This window comes from Meriones unguiculatus, chromosome 3 (assembly GCF_030254825.1).
Source record: "Meriones unguiculatus strain TT.TT164.6M chromosome 3, Bangor_MerUng_6.1, whole genome shotgun sequence".
Classification (NCBI taxonomy): Eukaryota; Metazoa; Chordata; class Mammalia; order Rodentia; family Muridae; genus Meriones; species Meriones unguiculatus.
In genome coordinates, this window is record NC_083351.1 from 172,535,248 (window position 1) to 172,556,295 (window position 21,048).

The 21,048-nt window shown below is 44.2% G+C and overlaps 1 long non-coding RNA gene across 1 annotated transcript; it reads right to left on the bottom strand.

Annotated features, from left to right (window-relative positions):
• Positions 1 to 8,349: 8,349 nt before the first annotated feature.
• LOC132652827 (uncharacterized) lies at positions 8,350 to 11,839 on the bottom strand. Its single transcript, XR_009590376.1, has 3 exons — positions 11,801 to 11,839; positions 10,178 to 10,276; positions 8,350 to 8,736 (listed from the first exon to the last, which is right to left on the bottom strand). It is a non-coding gene; the product is annotated as an uncharacterized LOC132652827 (long non-coding RNA).
• Between the last annotated feature and the right edge of the window lie 9,209 nt (positions 11,840 to 21,048).

The window sequence follows — 21,048 nt, forward strand, 5'->3', positions numbered from 1 at the left end:
GGTGAGTGTACATCACTGGCTGGGGCTGAGGTGCTGGGAATGCTTCATTTGAATGGAGAGGAATCCAGGTGCTAGCTGGGCATGTCCTTATAAGGAAATAGGAACTTTTACCTGAAATCCGGCCACCGGGCTACATGACTACCTCAAGAGTAGCAGAGGTGGGGGATGAAAGGTTACATGCACTGGGGCATGCAGGCCCAGAACAGGAAGTCTTTATTCCTGCCAGTCTCAAGATGAGATTTTCGGGGTTTGGACAGATCTTGACCTTGCTCTTGCTCCCCCAGTCCACAGTTCACATGCCCTACAAGCCTTGATCTCATTTTCTTATAAACATTTCATGATGCATATAGTTTCTGGGAACTCAAAGGATAAGTGACCCGTAGCAGTGGACAAAGGCTAATAATTAACAGGAGCAGAGTAGAGGCTCGTCACTCTTTGGCAATTAAAACAGTAACGAGAATGGGAGGGGAGGTGGTTTAGAGTGAAAAGAAAAATAATTAGCTTTTTTGTTTGTTTGTTTCTTAGCTGAAAGTTGGATATTTTCTTTAAAACGTTGTTAGCTTTTTTTTTTCTTGCCAGAAATGTCTAAGCCAAAAGTTTGTCTGGTTTCCTCATAGCCAGAGGCTGGTGATGTCAAGAGATGTGGTTTTTCCTTATCTGTTTCCCCTCAAGGACTACTCCTCTAAACCCAGACTGAGGATGTGACCAACCCTTAGAATAAAAGCTGGACTGGCCAGCACATCCCTTTATCCCCCTTCCTCCATCCTCTATTGCCTCATTAACTCCAAGGCAGTGAGGCTCAATGGTCTCACTCTTCAGGGACTCCACCTGCAATGTAGGAGCTCTATGGCAGAGAGAATAGTGAAGATTCCTCAGAACAGATGGTCCTACACATGAGCTGTAGAAGTGACTAGATTTGGGCGAGGATTATAGTGGCTTACGATCATGGTGACAGTTTCTCCAGCTTGATGACGATGCATCCACGCCTTCCCAAGAGAAGACTCAACATGCTTGAGCAGAAGGCAGCTACTGTGGCTGAAATGAACAATGGAAACTCAGGCATTCTTGCAGAAAATGAGAGCACTTGGGGGAGCTTCTTACAGTGTGACAACACAGGGCATGTTCTCAGAGAGAGCACGTGTTTCCAGATAGAGGAATTAGGCAGAAATGGGGGCCAGGGCGAAAGAAAAAAAATATGAAAGCAAAACAACAAACAACAAAACCAGAGCATTTCAGAATTTCAAGTCTTTTCTTTAATTCCATAGGTTATCCGCAGTATTGTGGATGCAATCCATGTCTTAGTTATTGGGCTGGGCTCCCTGGATCCTCCCACAGATGGGAATTAATGTGTCTGAGGGAATTTACCGTTGTTACAAAATCCAGCCACATTTAATTCTTCGATCAGAGGCAACAGATCCTGTTCAACCAGAGGGTATTGTGGGGGCTCAGAAAGATGATTCCAGGGTTTGGAGAGATGGTTCAGCCGTGGAGAGCACTGGCTGCTCTTTCAGAGATCCGGTCCTGATTCCCAGAATACATATGGCAGCTTACAATTACCTATACCTCCAGTTCTGGGAGATGCAATGCCATGTGTGGGCACCTGCAGACACATGGTACACATAAACTCATGCACATGCATGCATACATACATATATACACGCAGGGGGGCTTTGATTTGGAAAAAACATCTGGGGGTGTGGGAGCCTTGAACATTTGGGATACAAAAAGTAAAGCACAATATCAAGAGAGAATGAGTCTATAATAAGGTTTTAGCTAGGTAAAGGATTTAAAAAACTTATTTGTGATAATTTTATGAAAAACAAAACAAAACAACAACAACAACAACAAAAAAACGTACCATCTTAAGGCTATATCCTGAGCTCTAACATAACTTTCCAATAAACCGTATGGAAAACACATTCCATAAGAGAGTGTCATCTTCCTGTCTGTTCACTCCTCAGGCTCTGCTACGGCATCTGAGCGGCCATAAGCTTTGGGGATGAAGCTCTGATGGGCACAAGAGGCTGGATGAGGCATTTCTGTCCTTTATGTTACAAAGACACTGGTCCTGCACACTGTAGAAGGAACCGCGTGAACACACTGCTAATAGTTTAGCGCGCACACGCTGTGCTTTGCTCAGTTAGCTCCTGCCTCCCAGCCCAGGCCATGGAAGAACATTTGAGACCATTACACGCTCAGTAGACCGAATATTTCTAGAAGTGACTGAGTCTAGAAAGCGCATGATGATTGACAAACACAGATACCGCAAGTGTTGAAAGCATGGCTGACCACTTGGCCAGAGGGGAATTGTGGTGATGTAGCAGGGGCCCTCTAAGTCATACTGTCTTGCCAATAAAGTTGCTTTGCCAAGGGCCAGAAAAATAGGTACAGATGTTTCCTTAAGTCTACAACAACAAACATTATCTCTGTCCTGGAGCTTTTATTTAAAGATGTTCTGCCTAAGAGCTATAAAAAAAATTTTTTTTAACCTCATTTCTACTTAAGAGTGCACTTTAAATCAATGTAATTGGTCTATAAGCCATTTTCTGTCTAAAACAATATGAGGCAAGACTTAACTGAGCCCTAGACTTCTTGAGTTTAACAGCGTATAGAGACCCGTGCCAAAGTTAGGTTTAGGGTCTCTGTTACATTTTTAATTTGAATATACAAACACCGTAGGGCCAGCCTGCTGTCATGAGGCACATGTAAATCTGTCCAGTTTGCACTGCTAGGAACATTTCTCTCTCTCCTCCCTTTCCCCCTTAAAGTTGTTTGCTATCCCCAGTTCTCCAGGGAAACCGATGCCTTTTGTAGAGCAGATGTCTTCTTGCTTTACATGACTGCTCACTCTCTAAAGTCCCTGGAAGCTTTGTCATATTGGCTGTCTCTCACTGAGATGTTGCATTCTGTAACTCTAGATTCATCACACACACACACATATAATCTTTCTAAAATTCCAAGTCTCAATAGTCATCCTAAGACGTCATGTTTTAGCTCTATGGACAGTTGATCTGAATTTGTCACATTATGCCATAGATGTAATCAGGATTCAAACATCTTTTGTTGTTGTTGTTTAATTTTTTTAAAAATATTTATTTACTTAGTTTTTTGAGATGGCATTTCTCCGTGTAGCCTTGGCTGTCCTGGCCTTGCTTTGTAGACCAGGCTGGCCTCGAACTCACACAGATCTGCCTGCCTCTGCCTCTCAAATGCTGGGATGACAAGCGTGAGCCACCTTGCCAGCTTCTCTGCAGAATTCTAACCATTGTCTGTCATCCACAGTTTTGGTTCTTCTCTGAAGAGTTACGGTCTTGATCAGACATATTTTTTTATTGTTCATATAAAATGTACAACTGCTATTTGTTGATGTTATAGAAAAACACAGCTCCTAAACTACTTTTTTAAATGTTTTTTTTTAAAGATTTATTTATTTTATGTATATGAGTGTTCTATCTGCATTTACATCTGCCAGATGAGGGAATCAATTCACATTATAGATGGTTGTGAGCCACCATGTGGTCGCCGGGAATTGAACTCATGACCTTTGGAAGAGCAGACAGTGCTCTTGAACTAGTGAGCCATCTCTCCAGCCCCCTAAACTACTTTTTTAAAAAAATGCTGGGACATGACCCATGTTATAGATAAGATTAAATTGAAAAAAAAAATACTTTTGGCGATCTTGGCCTCTTACACTTGTTTGCTGCTTACACTGACAAAAGTGTTCTGTGAGCACTAATTCCTTAACATCTGTCACTTCCTCTACTCCTTGTAGGGTCAGGCTAGATCACTGGGAGAGACCTCATCCCAGAGATGCAGGAAACTCAAAACCAGACCACCAGATGGCTAGTCAGCAATCATTTAAAAAACATTTCTAAAATTTCATTTATTTGTTTTACGTATATTCGTGTTTTGCCTGCGTGTATGTCTGTACACCACACGAGTGAATTCCAGATAGCCATGAGCCCTGTGTGGGTGCTGGGAGTGAACTGTGTCCTCTGGAAGAGCAATCGATGCTCTCACGCACAGAGCCGTCACTCCAGCTCCTCGCCAATCAAGACTATTTCTAAAAAATTCTTTGAAGAGAAGATTAAAATAACCTCACACTGGATGTGATGGTACATGTTTGTAATCTCAGCACCAGGAAAGCTGAAACAAGAGAACCCTGATTTTAAGGCTTGCCTGAGCTACACTGAGAACCTGTCTTCGTGCAAACCACAAAAATGGGTTCCCTTGTGACAATCTTTCCGAATGGCTCTTCTGCCTGTTACAAACGAACAGTACCCTACGGGTGTTCCAAACACACTTAAGCAGAAAAATAAAAGAGACTGCCTACACTTCCATTCTGCTTTGATAACATTTTGCTGACATCATTTTATTTTCTTTTTAAAAAACCATTTATTTATCATATGCCTGTATGTGTGTAATTTGTGTGCATGCCTGTCATAGTGGAAATCATGTGTGTGTGCACCTGCCACGGTGTGTGTGTGGAGATCAGAAGACAATTCGGGGTGCTGGTTTGCTCTTTTCCCCGTGTGAGTTACAGGAACTGAAGTCAGGGTCTCAGGCTTGACAGCAAGAGCCTTCACCTGCTGAGCCATCTTGCTGGCCCTTAGAGTCCATTTTCTTAGATAAGCATTCCACCACTTGTTTTTGTTTGTTTGAGTCAGGGTTTCTCTGTGTAGCCTGGGCTGTCCTGGAACTCACTCTATAGACCCGGCTGGCCTTGAACTCAGAGATCCGCCTGCCTCTGCCTCCTGAGTGCTGGGATTAACCGTATGCCTCACCACTCCCTGCCATCTTATAGCTTTCATGAAGTGATGCTTTAAAAACATAAAAGTCAAGGGAGATAATTTTCAAAGTAGCACTTTTATTAATTTTTTTTTGAAAAATTTCATTCAATGAAATTTGATTCTACTCACTCTTATTCTCGTCCCTCACTCTCTAAGACACATTCCTCACGTCCCCTATGCCCCAACTTTGTGGGTTTTGTTTGTTTTAACAATCCGTGGAGTCTAATGCTAGCCATATCCTCCCGGGCGTGGGGCCATCACCTGGGGCATAGTTGGCCCTCAGGAGCCACAGCCTCCTCCAGAAACTGCCCACAGCATCTGAGTTAGGGGTGGGGCTCATGAGCTCGTCCCTTGCTGACTGCCTCGCTCTCGTCAGGTCTTCTGTGGGAAGCTGCTGAAACGGTGCTATACAGGCTACTGGAAGAAAAAACAAAACAAAACTCATCACAGTTTTACCTAGCTGTGAACACTATGAGCAATGACTGACAAGATATGCCCACTGGTGCCATCGAGGCACAAATATTGCACAAAAATCCATTGCCTTCTGATTGGCTCTAATGCCTGTTCCATAGGAGAGAACATGTCTGGCGCAGCAAATTCAGCCAAGAGCTAGTTTGCTAAGTGGACACAATCCCAATTTGCCCATCTACGTTTGTTTTTCTCTTATCAACAGGCCGGTGCAGCTCTCGGATTGCATCAGAAACATTTCTTTGTGCGGTGGATGGCGGTTAGTAACACAGAAACTTAGAACTGGTCCGACTATAGAGAGAAAGTGGCTGCGGTCGCACAGGTGGAAATGGATGTCTATATCACACCCCCTCACTAAGGCTCGGAGACCACTGTGCAAGAGAGGGTGAGGACTGTGAGCTCCAGGGCCAGGAAGGGCTGGAGGAAACTGTCCCGTGGACGCAAGAGGACACTGTGCTCGTGAATTCCCACCTGCCCCTATGGAGTGTCACTGGGTGTATCAAGCACACCCCAGATCAGGGCCCATGCTCAGGAGTACTTAGCCAACACAAAACAAACTCAATTAAAAAAAAAGTTAATAAATTAAAAAAGTACTTGAGGACACTAAAGATAAATTACTGCATGTTCAGCCCAGCTGAGAGTTCTGCTCCCACAGTAATGGAGGAGTCTCTGAAGAGAAATACCTGCTTTAAGAGCCTGTGCTAGACTCCAGTAGAATGACATTTCTACTGCCATTCTTCTAGATGGCTGTCATTAAAAATTATCTTCCTGGCCCGGTAGTGGTGGTGGAGAGGCTGGGGGAGAGATAACTGATGTTAAGATGCTTAAAAGAAACTCATATGGAAACTCTACTATTTTATAAATCTCATATATATATGAATATATATAAGTATATATATATATGTGTGTGTGTGTGTATAATATTACAATCAAGTTTAATTGGAGTTGCCCTACACAAAGGATATGCTCTAAGCCATAGGTTGCCAAATAAAAAGCTCAGTACTAGGTGATGGATTCTGCCCCTCCTTTGTTAGTCAGAGGTACCCTGGAGACTCTTAAAACAATACAGACTATTACTGTTGTTCTTGGTTTCCTGCCAAAGCTTGATGGACGGCCCTACTGCTGACGTCACCACACACATTGGCACTGGATATGCAGAAATCCAGTTAGTACTGACCAGGAAGTTTGTTTCCTGCTGGCGAGCCTTCACAGTTAAAGGGTTAACGACCTAAGGCCTCAAAGCAGCTGAAAAAACCCTGGCTCAGCATAACAAGAGAGCACACACAACAAGGAAATCTGCAGTCAGTCAAAAGCTGGAAAACTCCTGATAACACAGCCAATGTATGATTTAAAAAAAAAAAAAAAAGTCTGGCATGTCTCGGCCCTGAGACTGTAAATAACAAATCAACAGATAAAATTTTCCACTCCAAAAGTTCCCTTATAAGACCTTCCTGTCCCCTGTGCCCCAGTCTCTGTAGAGAACTCACTGCCCTTCATTGTTCTAGCAGGGGACTATCTGCTTCTGTTGAAAGCAGTTTCCTCTTTCTCTTATTTTCATGTTGCCTCAATTAATCCTAACCATTCCTGGCATTGGGAGTTTTATTTGCTGGCATAAGATGTCTAGTGGGAGCATTTTCTTTTACATTGTTTGGTGGTTCCATTCAAACTCCTCTCATGTATGTGTACATTTTAGGGAGCGTCTGCAGGAGTAGGCTTCCATATGGCCTTTCAAATGGCCTTCAGTTGTCAGGGAGGGCAGTCTTAATTATGGTTCTTTGATGACGAGCAACAGAAAGGGATTCTACTCTAACTTAAATAGCGGACTCACTGGGACGAAGATGTCAGGTAGGTATTAAGCAATCAGCCGGTGTCGGCAGGCCTAGGTCAGATCCGGAAGCTGCCGTCTGTGGGAGTTCTCTGTGGGATGCTGACACTGGCATAGCGGAGGCCCAGCGGCTTCTCGCTGGGGAACTGTGAGTGGCTATGTGACCGTGTAGATGCCTAAAATTTTATTGCCTCTCAGTGGGAAGTTCTGGGTGAAACTATTAGCAGCTATGCAGAAGTGTGAGGTTTAGTGTAGCCTTCGAAGTTTTTCCCACTCTTTGATACCTCTTTAGGCTCGTATCCAGGCCTGTTAGAGATCACATCACATCATCATATGCGCTGGATTCCAGACATAGAGCTACAGGATTTTGTGCTTGCCACACCAGAGGGCCTGCTGCTGTGATGAGTCCTTCAGCAGCCTGGCTGGTCAGTTATTAGTCATTACTAGGTAGACAGAAATTTCCAAAAGAAACTCAGGACAAATGGCCACCTCGGTGCCTACTAGCATGCTAAAGTACCTGCTGGCCTCCGGGCCTTCTCGGTACATCAAGTACCCATGGCTCTTTGCAGCTCTTCTCACTCCACGCCCTGCTCTAAACTTCTTCAGCTCGTAGGCTTCCCAGCTCCCAGCTTCTCATTCTCACACAACCCTGCCATTTCGGCCATTTCTTGCCTCCCTCTTCATCCCCTCTCTCGGCCCTCTCTTTTGTCTTCCTTTCCTCTCTTTACTTCTTACCGCCCCCAGCACCTGCCCTCTCTCATGACCTGAGAATGGACCTCTCATGGTCCTCTCATGGTCCATTCTGCTGGCCGTGTCTAGTCTACTGCTTATTCTTCTTGCTCTGGGCTCTTCCAGATGCCTCTAGCTACACTTTCCCTCATCTCTGCAACAAAAACCTTGCCCCCAACCTCTGTACGTTGCAGCGGTCCTGTCCTCACTTTATATCCCTGTGATACCAGCAAGGACACAGTTCTCCTCCCAAATAATCAGAGAGGGAGAAAGTCCTCTGGATTCAGTTAAATCTTTATCTCTGCAGTTTTGAGAATTAGTTTCCATATGACTTTGCCGTTCGATAACCTTCTCAGCCTGGGTCTTTCCTCTTTGTGTCATAGAGCAAGTTCCTGATAATGAATATTGGAGATATTTTCTGAAGGCAGTTCAAAGTTACTCGTCTTTCAATTTCTCACAGAATTTCCGCTTCTTAGATGAGGAAAAAAAATAAAAAATAAAAATAAAAAGGAAAGGACACAACACCGCTCTTGGGTATGACTGAGAAAAAGGTTTATTGTAGATTAAAGGGGGTAGCATAGTCAGAGGCAGGGACAGGGGCATCTGGGAGAGTCCAGGGTGAATATAACCAGACGGAGCCAGGCCGTGTCAGCAGAGGGAAGAGGAGAGAGGAGCCAGAGAGGAGCTGCCGACCAAGAGGGGCGACCTGGGCTAAGACACTGGCTGAGAAGCCAGGAGGGAAAAGGGCAGACAAAAGAGACTGGGTGACCGAATAGCTAGGTTATAAAGAGAAGGGCAGCAAGGGGAAGGGCAGCCTAGCCTCCGGGCCGGAGAAGCTCAGAGAGGGGCAGAGTATGGCAGTCACAGAGGCAGCGACAAACAGCAAGCAACAGCAACGGAGGTGGTACCGGAAGCCGCAGAGCCCTACAAAACACCAAGAAAAGGTCTCTGGAGTGGTTGCCTCTGTGCAAACCAGCAAAGCGATGCGAACTGTCGCAACAAGTAGGGATGTCTGTGGGCTTCTATTCATCCCTTCTCAGAGTCCACACCAGGATGCCTTCCAGCTCACAAAACCCGCGCCCCTAGAATGAGGTAGTTTCCAGCTGATAAACATCACATGCCTTTTCTCGGGGGCTGTTTTCCTTGGGGGCTGGGGGCTATTTTCCAGGGGGGGGGAATATTCCACATCCCACACTTGAGACCAAAACAACAACAACAACAACAAACATGTTCACGTGACAAAACCGAGCTTCCAAAGGAACCGGAAGCTAACACTTCTGTCCCGGCTTTGAGACCTAACCTGATAGGGTATGGGAAGCTGGCGATGAGACTCAGCTGCTCACAGCACAGAGCTCAGAGAGGATGAGTTTAATCAGGAAGAAGAGGGCTGGGTTGGGTCTGCAGAGGTCTGCTGAGGGTGAAGTGAGAAGGAGCGAATGGTAAGTGAGTCAGTCACTGCTGGAGTCGGGGTCACCGGCCCCGAGTCCGCCCACATCTCGAATCGGAATGGTTAGGTAAGCCCACTGGCAGAATCTTGACCAGGGGCCTCTCCGACAGCACGGACGAAGAGGGCAGTCAGTGAAGCAGATGGGCAGGATCCTTCCTGTCACCGGTCAGGGGGCTGTGCTACAAATCAGAACCCGAGGAGCCTGCTCAGTCTGTCCCTGCTGCCCAGGCATCAACAGGAGCTCATGTGCCCCCAGCACCCACCTGAAAGTCAGGTGTGTGTCTGAAATCACAGGCGGAGGAAGAGGAAGGAAGGCAGATCCCTGGGGCTCGCTCACCAAACTTATCAGCTTCAAGCTCACTGAGAGACCCGGCCTCAAGATGGAGAGCGACTGAGGGAGGGACTCAGTGTCAAGCCCTGACCGTCACGTGCACACACACAGACAAGCACACACACCCAAATACACAACACGCACAAAATGAAAAGCAAAGGATGAAAAGAGAGGAAGGACAAGATTACCAGGCCAACCAGGGAGTTCAGCACTGCGGTTAGAGTTCAAACAGCAAAAGAGGCTGTTCGAAGGCGATCTGGAACCAAATATAACCAGAATAGCATAGGTGTCACTTGGACATGCGCTGTTTCCTGGTTACCTGGTGACTCGGCTTCCTAGGAGGCCTTGAAGTTCCCATTTCCCTTCAGAATCAAGCTTGGCATGTTGACAAGAGAAGGTCCATCCTTCTGTTGGGAAATCTAAATCCTCGGTTTAAAATGTCAGCGGTCTGGAGGTCATTAATTACACAATGAATGCTGACAACTAGCTAGAAGCCCTTGTTATCTTAGCAATGTATGAGGAAAGAAAGGCGGCCATTACTATTGTATTGTCCTTCTGTTAAAGCTTCTACTTCTCTGGATACTTACTGAGAGGCAGGAGTGTGGTTCCGTGCTCAGGACCCAGCCTCAGATGCCAACTCATAGGAGACTCAACTTCTGAAGTCCCGAAACTGAAGTTGTCCTTTCCTAATAAAAAAGAACTTTCTTTTTTTTTTATTAATTACAATTTATTCACTTTGTATCTCAGCTGTAGCCCCCTCCCTCATTCCCTCCCAATCCCACTTTCCCTCCCTCTTCTCCTCCCTTGCTCCTCCCTCAGTCCACTGATAGGGGCGGTCCCCCTCCCCTTTCCTCTGACCCTAGCCTATCAGGTCTCATCAGGACTGTCTGCATTGTCTTCCTCTGTGGCCTGGTAACGCTGTTCTCCCTCAGGGGGAGGTGATCAAAGAGCCAGCCACTAAGTTCATTTCAGGGCCCTGTTCCCCTTACTAAGGAACCCATTTGGACACTGAGCTGCCATGGGCTACAGTTGTGCAAAAATATTCAATAAAATACTCAAAAACTGAATCCAAGAACACATCAAAGATATCCACCATGACCAAGTAGGCTTCATCCCAGGCATGCAGGGGTGATTCAGTATACGTAAGTCCATCAATATAATCCACCATATAAACAAACTGAAGGAGAAAAACCACATGATCATCTCCTTAGATGCCAAAAAAGTACTTGACAAAATCCAACATCCATTCATGTATAAAGTCTTGGAGAGATCAGGGATACAAGGCACATACCTAAACATAGTAAAGGCAATATACCAAGCCTATAGCCAACATCAAACTATACGGAGAGAAATTTAAATCAATCCCACTGAAATCAGGGATAAGGCAAGGCTGCCTACTCTCTCCATATCTCTTCAACATAGTACTTGAAGTCCTAGCTAGAGCAATAAGACAATTAAAGGAGATCAAGGAATGCAAATCAGAAAGAAGTCAAATTATCACTATTTGCAGATGATATGATAGTATGTATGAGTGACCCCAAAAATTCAACCAGAGAACTCCTTCAGCTGATAAACACCATCAGCAAAGTGGCTGAATACAAACTTAACTAAAAAAAAAAAAAAAATCAGTAGCCCTCCTGTATATGAAAGACAAAAGGGCAGAGAAAGAAATCAGAGAAACTACACCCTTCACAATAGCCACTAATAACCTAAAGTACCTTGGTGTGACTCTAACCAAGCAAGTGAAAGATCTTTTTGAAAAAACCTTCAAGTCTCTGAAGAAAGAAATTGAAGAAGATATCAGAAGATGGAAAGATCTCCCGTGCTCAGGGATTGGTAGGATTAACATAGTGAAAATGGCCATTCTGCCAAAAGCAATCTACAGATTCAATGCAATTCCCATCGAAATACCAACATAATTCTTTACAGACCTTGAAAGAACAATTCTTAATTTCATATGAAAAAAACAAAAAACCCAGAACTGCTAAAACAATCCTGTATAACAACAGATCGTCTGGAGGTATCTCCATCCCTGATCTCAAGAGGCAATACAGCGCAAATAGTAATAAAAACTGCATGGTACTGGCATAGAAACAGAATGGTGGATCAATGTAATCAAATAGAAGACCCAGAAATAAACCCACACACCTACGGATACTTGACTTTTGACAAAGAAGAGAAAAACCATACAATGGAAAAAAATACAGTACCTTCAACAAATGGTGCTGGTCTAACTGAATGTCAACCTGTAGAAAAAATGCAAATAGATCCATATTTATCTCCCTGCAGAAAACTAAAGTCCAAGTGGATCAAAGACCTCAATATAAAACCAGAAACACTAAGTCTATTAGAAGAAAAAGTGGGGAAGAGCCTAGAACTCATTGGCACAGGAGACAACTTCCTGAACAGAACACCAACAGCACAGGCTCTAAGATCAACAATCAATCAATGGGACCTCATGAAAGAACTTTCTTTTTAATTAATTAACTTATTTTATATATGAGCGCTCCATCTTCACACACACCAGAAGAGGGCATCAGATCTCATTACAGGTGGTTGTGGGCCACCATGTGGTTGCTGGGAATTGAACGCAGGACCTCTGGAAGAGCAGTCAGTGCTGTTAACCTCTGAGCCATCTCTTCAGCCTCCTAAAAGAACTTTCTTACACCAAAAGAAAAACTCTTATGTTTGCTAGCTGGGAAACAAGTGTCCTCACCTGGTGGCCTTCTCTATCTGAGGGGCAATGGAAGGAACAAGTGTAACAGCATGTGCAGAATTGCTTAGGAAAGTTTAATATAATTTCCGGTCAACATAAATGGCTCAAATGCAAAAGTAACATTGCTTTGAATAAGGGGTTTGTCTTGATTACTGGCATGTGGGGAGGGGCAGAGAGTGGCTTTTATTTGCTATTTTGTTGTGGTGGTGGTGGTGATGGTAGTGTGTGTCACACAGTGTCTTTTTATGAAATCCATGGCTGACTTCACATTCATGATCCTCCCACTTAAGCCCCATAATGCAGAAGTTACAGACAGAAGTCATCACACTGGCTTAAGGTTCTCGAGGGGACCTATCAATATCTTATTCATTATCAAACCTAACGTCCATTGAAGATTCTTTCATGACTCGACTAATAATATGACATTAATAGTGCATTCTGCTGGGAGAACACAATATAACACAATATGGGGATGGATAAGTGCTAGAAAAGAAAACAAAGCAAGGAAGAGGGAAGGAGTCAATGGGTTCTTACTTTAACTACAGTTGTCAGGGAGACCTCAGTGAGAAAAGAAAGAGCTAAGAGAACCAGTGGATGCCTGAGGAAAAACTAGCAGAGCAAAGGGCTAGAGCTAAGGTTTTGTAGAACATTCCAGAAATGACATAAACCCAGAGTTGCTAGTCGTCTAGGGGACCCTTTAGCTTTTACTCGGAGTGATCTAGAAAACCATGCAATGTTTAAACAAAGAGGTGGCATGATGGATTCATGTGCCTGAAACCCAAGCCTCTGCCCGACTTATTCCACATGAAAGATGGTGAGCTATTAACCTTTTCAATCCCTACTTGATGAAGTGGTAATAATAATCTCTCCTGCATGGTGTTGAGGTAAGCATTCACACATGGTCTTGAGGCAAGCATCCTACATGATATTGAGGTAAATATTAGACACACATGGTGTTGCAGTAGGTATTACACACATGGTGTTGAGTTAAATATTAGACACGCGGTTTTGCAGTAAAATGGTGTTGAGGTAAGCATCAAGATAACATATAGAAAGTACTTAGCACAGGGCTTGGCAAGTAATAAATGTCTATTAGTATTTTTGTTTTTAGACCCAGAACACAACCCACCTGTTTCCCCAGGTAGTTTTGCACCTAGGACCCTTATGCTCATTCTTTCTGTTTGCTTGTTCATGCAACTAAACACACAGGGACTCTTAACTCTATGCCTGGACCACCAACGTCCTGAAACTGTGTGCAAAATGTCATGTGTGTGTAGGGACATACATGGTTGTGATGGAGAGCTTTCTGGATTCCACAGAGGTAGAGAAGAGTGGTAATTATCGTGATCCTGCAGATGAATTTGGGTAAAGAACTCCATAGCTTGCTAACTTTGTAACACTCTGAGGAGTGTTTGGTATTGGATTAAAGTTTTCACATCTTCCATGAGCAAGTCATGCCCAGTGATATTTACAGTAATTTTTTTTCCTCTTCTATTTTTGAGACAGAGGCTTGCTTTATAGCCTAGGCCCACCTTAAGCTTGCAGCCTTCCTACTCAAGCCTCTTTAATACTGGAATTAAATGCATTCACCACCGTTCCTGGCCCTAACATCACTTCTAGGTCTTGGATTGTGTAATGGAGTATTGTTTTATTAAATAAGCTATTGACAGGCACCATAACTCTCTTGTCCCTTCTCTGAACAAATCCATGTTCTAGGACTGGTTTGTATCATTTGGGCCCTCTGGTTTGTTTCCCTTTTACATTTCCTGTGGGAGCCTGCTGGCAGAATCAAAAGGTTCTTGAGTGGAGAGTGAGGATTGAAAGAAAAATTAGAAACAAAACAAAAACAACACACTACACATGGGATCTGTTTGAGAGGGCTGCCAGTAGAAACTGTCACACTGGTTTATTCCACAATCCCTTTTCATAGAGCAAAGTATCTCAGTACAATGAAGGGGTTCATGGAGAAGTCAAACTTGTTTACCTGGGCCACCTGTCTGTGTGATCCTCGCACAAACAAAAGGAAGTGAGCTAAGCAAAACATCCTGCTTGTCCCTGACTCCAGGGGAAGGCCAGGGTGAAAACATGTTTTTCACCAAGAGTTCAATAACAAAGCAGCCTGACAAACGAGCAGCTCTACACAATTTCCCACACAAAGTTTTATATGGAGAAATTCTATCAAGCAATGTCTTTGATTTACATTCAACTCTTGTCATGGACATAGTCCAGAAAACCCAGAATCTGCTGGGGAAAAGGAGAGAGAAAAGAAACAGCTCCTGGTAGCATGGCTTCTGTGCACAGGGACACTGCTTTGACATGCACTTCCTACTCATGAGCTCTTTGCCACACAGGGATTAGCATGGGGATTATTATCTCCATTTTATAAGTATAGTCCAAGAGTCAGAAAGACTTATAGTCACAGACCATGTACATTGTGAAACTGGGGCTCAGATTTTTTTCAATCCACTGCTGGCCTTCTCTGCCCATTTGTATTGTTCCGAGAACCATAATTCACCCATTTCCCCACCATAGCCATGACTTAGGATCACTCTTCTAATGAGACCTCTTTGTTAACAGCAGGCTAACACCTAAGACACCAATCTCCTTTAACCAAACAGGATGAAAGTTGCATCTTCATTTCTTGCACCTACTTCCTGAAAAGCCCTTATAGTCAAGGCTGTTAAACTCCTTACTAACTTTTTAGACCAGTTGCTTTCAACCTGTGGGTTGCAATTCCTTTGGCAAACTTCCGTTTCTAAAATATTTACATTATGATTCATAATAGTAGCAAAATTACAGCTTTGAAGTAATAAGGAAATAATTTTATGGTTGTGGCTACCACAACATGAGGAACTGTACTAAAGGGTACAGCATTAGGAAGGCTGAGGCCCACTGGTCTAACGGGGTTGTTCATAAATTTGTACTTGATGTGGCCCAGAAAAGATTGAGGAATATGTATATACTTAATTTGTAGGTACTTAATAGGTACCAGGAGACTCCTTAAGTGCTGATTATAAAGGTGACAACTGAAGTTGATCTCAGCACATTTGTGAGTGCTTCTAAATCCAAGTCCTCTTTCCAACAGTGATCTCTGAAAACCAAGGGGTGGGGGCAAGAAAAGTATAATTCACTCTGATCCTTCATCCAACAGTTCAGTTTCCGCTGGGTGCCACACGTAATGAAGGAAGGAATGCGGGTGAGTTGACCTGGGGTTTGTATAAGGAGGAAGAGTATTTAAGAAGAGAAGGCATTAAAGGAGGGAGAGGAGGAGGCATAGGAGGAAGATAGGGGAAAGGAAGATGAGGCAGTATGAAGCAGTTTGAAAATTCAGCCATGAGCTGCCTATAGCTCCAGCTACGGGAATCTGACATTCTTTTCTGGCTTCTCTGGGCACCTGCCTACACATGGGGTACACATATATGAAGGAAAATAAAAAATAAAATCTTTTTTAGAAAGTCAAAGCCTGGTGTGGTGGTGCACATCTGTGATCGCAGTACACTGTGAAGCCTACTTTCCATAGTGAGTCCCAGGCCAGCCAGGGCTACACAAAGTGACCTTGTCTCAAAGAATAAAATAAAATAAAGTAAAATAAAATAATAAAATAAAATAAATACTAGGGATCATAACTTAGTCTTTTGGCTAAGATAAAAATGTACTGGGAGAAATCAGTACATATGCACACACATGTGTTTCTGTATCAGGTACACCTATACTCATGCCATCACTGCTTATGTGTGTGTATATCATTAAAGACAAAAGATTGTACCAAGATCATGTTTTAATAGAAAACCACTTCTTTAATAAAAACAAACATTGCTCTTGGGGGAGATCCATAGAGTAAAATAACTTTTGCTACTACATCAACATGGAAAATATACTAAAGAAGCTCATACTTCTGGATATGCTGTCTAAAGCTTAAGTAAAAAACTATCTCTGGGTCTAAGCTGTACCTAATTTGTGTGTGTATTTATGTGTGCCATGAGTGTGCCTGGTGCCCATAAAGGTCAGAGGGGCCATTGACTACTGGAGTTACTGGTGGCTATGAGCCACTGGGAGTCGAACCTGGTCCTCTGTAAGATCCCTGAGTGCTGTAACCACTGAGCCGTCTCACAAGGACCCTAGATTATGTCTTAAATAGTCTGTATTCAATATCTAGCCCTTTATATATATTTACAAAGCAACAGACACATTTGTTTGTTGTGTTGGCTGGCTTAGACTAGGAATAACACTCTGTGTTTGGTGCAGAAAGAAAGCACCAGTGAGTAAGTTTTAAAAATACATATTATTACATTTATTTGTTTGTTTACATGTGTGTGTGTTCTGTGGGGTGGGTGTGTCACACATTTATGTATGGAGGAGAGGACCACTTTCTACAATCGGTCCCCTCCTCCCGCCATATGGTCTGAGGGCTCTAACTCAGGCCATCAGATGTGGCAGGAAGCGCTTTCCCATGGAGCCATCCCTCCCACCTTCCCCACCACATGGGTAATTTTTGAGCATAGGACATTCTGATATCATTCCTGCATTGGGCATAAGTTCCTGGACGAGAAGCCTCTGGCCTCGCTGCTCATAGTTTTGCTGTGAGCAGGAGTTTCAGAGGTCACCTATGTAAGCAGCATACCACAGTTCTGCTCGCGTAAGAATCACCATGGTAACATATGCCTAAGGGGGTAATTTGGAACTGGAGACCAACACGCAAATCCTGGAACTCAGGACTGTTTAGGCGACCCTGACCTCGTGGATTTGTTCACATCCTGTTTGGACTTCCTGTCTGGCATTCTGGCTAGCACATGCTCTCCTACCCCGCCTGCTTTCTCATCTCTCTCTTAGCTTGTTCTTTATTCCTCCATCAGGTCAGTGGCTCACTTTCTTCCATGTCAATACACTTTGAATTGAACCACAATGTACAAACAGAAAGTGCAGAAATCGTGTGATGGAGGATTTTTACAAAAGTGGCACTCCTTATAGCCGGGACTGGGTGCAGGAACTGAGGTGTCTCGGGCTGGCCGCCCATAAGCACCCCAACTCAGGTGACCTCACCCTCACTGCCTGCCGCATCTGGGGGTAGTTGGTGGGAGAGAAACACAGTCCTCTTCTCTTGAAGACCAGGGGCACCGCCTAACAGTCCACAGTGCAAAGACTAGCCCCTCACCCTCAATCCCCAGCAAGGAATCATTGGCCCAGCAGTGTATAGGCCAGGAAACTTTGACTCATACCTGGTGTTAGTTAGGGTTACTCTGGCTGCGGTGAAACATAATGACCAAAAGCAAGTTGGGGAGGAGGAAAGGGTTTATTCAGCTTAGACTTTTGCACATCACTGTTCACCATCACAGGAAGTCAGAAGTCAAGCAGGGCAGGAACCAGGAGGCAGGAGCTGATGCAGAGTTCATGGAGGAGTGCTGCTTACTGGCTTGCTTGCTCAGTCTGCCTTTTTTTTTTTTTTTTAACAGAACCCAGGACCACCAGCCCAGGGATACTCCACCCACAATGGGCTGGACCCTCCCCCATCAATCATTAATTAAGAAAATGCCCTCCAGGTTTGCCTACCTGCCCCTCTTACAGAGGCATTTTCGTAATTGAGGCTCCCTTCTCTCAGACGACTCCAGCTTGTGTCAAGTTGACCTAAGGCTAGCTGGCGCATACTTGTGTCAGCTTCTTAGAAAGGTTTGGGGGGGGTTATAACTTTACATATATCACAAGATAAAAGATGGAAAGTGAAATCAGGCCCAGGAAAAATAAAGCCCGGAGCAAGTGTTAAGCCTGCTTTACTGATCCTATACACTACTCGGTGTGGGTGTCAATTAGAACCCCGCTTTCTACCAGGCAAGGCAAAAGGGAAACATAGGTCAGAAATTTGGCCAAATCCATGGAATACAAATTGGTGCCTACTGAAATCTCTTCTTTAAACAGAGACAATGTGTGACAGTGGCCAAATTAGCTATAACAGGCATTTCTTAACACAGGAGTAAAGATGTCTTGGACAAATGGCTCAATAATTAAGAGCACCGGATGATCTTCCAGAGGATCTGTGTTCAAGTCCCAGCACCTGTGTTTAGAACCATCTGCAATTCTAGTCCCAGGGGATCCAACATCTGGCCTTCATGGGCACTAGCCCTGCATAAGATGCACAGATCTACATACAGGCAAAACACACACACACACACACACACACACACACACACACCATTTAATTTAATTTAGAAATATGATTAACTTGTGAAGAGCATGGAGTGACTAGAATATGATGTCAGAGAAGGTGGGGTGCTCCTGTGGTCCTAGCTTCTCTAGTGGTGGAGGCAGAGGATGACTTCAGCCCTGAAATTCAATGCCAGATCCCGAATCCTCCTTCCTTCCCTTCCTCTCTTCTTCCCTCCCTCCCCTCTTTCTCTCTGTGTGTGTATCTGTCTATCTCTCTCTCTTCCTTTTCTTCTTTTTTTCTTTTCTTTTTTATATTTTGGTTCTTTTCAAGACAAAGAGTCTTGCTATGTAGTTCTGGCTGTTCTGGAACTCACTATGTAGACCAGGCTGGTCTCAAGATCCATCCATCTGCCTCTGCATCCCAAATGCTGCATTCCAAACTTTCTAACTGGGCATGGCTCCACGGGTTAAAAGCCCTGGCTGTTCTTCCAGAGGTCCCTGTTTTGATTCCCAGCATCCACAGCAGCTCACAGCTTTCTGTAACTCCGGTTCCAGGAGGATTTGGTATCCTCACATAGACATACATGCAATCAAAACCACCAGTGTACATAAAACAAAAATAAGTGAATTACTTTTTAAAATTAGGGTAATTTTTTTTTTCTTTTTGAGACAGGGTTTCTCTGTGTAGCCTTGGCTGTCCTGGATTTCATTTGTAGACCAGGCTGGCCTTGAACTCATAGTGATCCGACTGCCTCTGCCTCCTGGAGTGCTGGGATTACAGGCGTGTGCCACCATGCCCGGCTTAGGATCATATTTTTAACAAGCAGATTCCCAGTTGTGGAATAAGCCAGTTTCTCTGTGATGGAATGAAGCTGCTTCTTCTGTTTCATGCCTGGTGAGTGAGCACAGTGCTGGCTTTTCTGCCCTGGCTTGAAATTAGCATCTAGCAATCAGGTTTTCCTTCCCAAGATTCTTGATCAGTTACAAAAGGGCAGAGCCTGTCTAAGAAGCCAAGAGTCCAGTCTGTGTCCAGACAGACCTCCCCATGGCCTGCTGCTCTCCAGGCTGCAGGGTGAAGGGCTGAAATACTATTGGTTGATAGAACACGATTTTTAAGTCCTCTTAAGAGTTCCAGTTGGCATGCAGTTATCCCAAAACTCTCTGCTCAAACGACCTTCCTTATTTGCGCAATAATTTATTTTCCCCAAACACAGGTGTTACCCTTATTATGTTTCTTTTTCTTCTTCAGGTCTCTTTGGAGCTATTTGTCTCCTCTAGGAGCTCAGCGGAGGTGCATTGCTAAAGCAAGCAAGGAACCCCATCTTATATTTGTAGAGTTCTGGTCCGGATCACATTAGAGAACACATCTGTTCTCTAATCATGGCTGCAGGAGACCAGTCCTTTAGAAGTCTGGGCTACATGAACCAGAGGATCTGTGAGACGTGGCACTACACACAAAATCTCTTGAGAACTCACATTTGAACTGAAATAAATGGTTAGTCTGTCGGGCCCTGAGGGCTGGCGGCTACTCATTTGGTCAGTGGAGTCAGAAAATATCCAAAGAGATTCCGTCTGGATGCTTTTGCTTTTTATCTTTTTCACTGAGCAGTCAACGTTGTTAGACAACTAAGAATATTATTTGTTGAGGGAGAGGGAAGAGCTTCTTTCAAAATGCCAGTGGTGAGGAGTGTGAGGGGAGCTTTCCCACTGTGGCGATTCTGCTGTCTGAGACTTGCTTCAGGGAACCAAGAATGAGGGACATATGGGTAGGAGAGACCTGAGACTCAGTGCTGAGGCCTCCCAACCCCTTCACTTCAAACTACTCAGGACACTAACATGCCATACTTTTGAGTAACAGGTTGTGAGATCCAAAACCAGCTTACTGGGTCTTGTGTTCTTGGCTAAAGAGTGTAGACAAGGGGAGATATTGAAAAGTTGGGGGTTGAGCAAGAACATGGTTAATGGTGTTTTGTCACACTGGGCTGGTCCTGGAGGCAAGATTGACATCAAAGGGCCACTGACCCTGAGGGCCTGGGCAGGTATGGAAGGCAAGAGGACAAACTGAACAGAAAAATCATCGTAGGTAAAATAGGCAGTTCTTAGGATCTGGGTGGAGGGGTAATAAAAGAAATGACTCATCTAAAGAATCATTAGGTAGGTACACATACACAATTCTGTACAGAAACCTAATTATTCCGGGATCACTGACTAAGATCTGTTGATTTAGATGATGTCAAATGTCCCTCAATCCTTTAGGTCTGGCTCTAAGAAATCATGTATTCTTTTATTATGCTTGAATATCACATTTGAATGGCTCACGTCCTGAGAAATCCTTGCTAGGTTCTCCTTAGTCAGAATGAACAGACAGGCTCGCTCATACTGGATATGCAGGGAAATGGTAGAGGTCCTTTGACCCTTGCTTATTTCAGAGAGGAATCTGCCTCTGTAGACACCATCTGCACACTCCCATGAATAGAAAATTCCACTGCAGCATGTGGTTTCTGGGCTTGGTTGTCCCCTCAGCGGGATTTAGAGCCACCTAGGGTATGCACCTCTGAGTGTGTCTGAGGGTATTTTCAGAGAGCACTGCCTGAGAGAACCTAA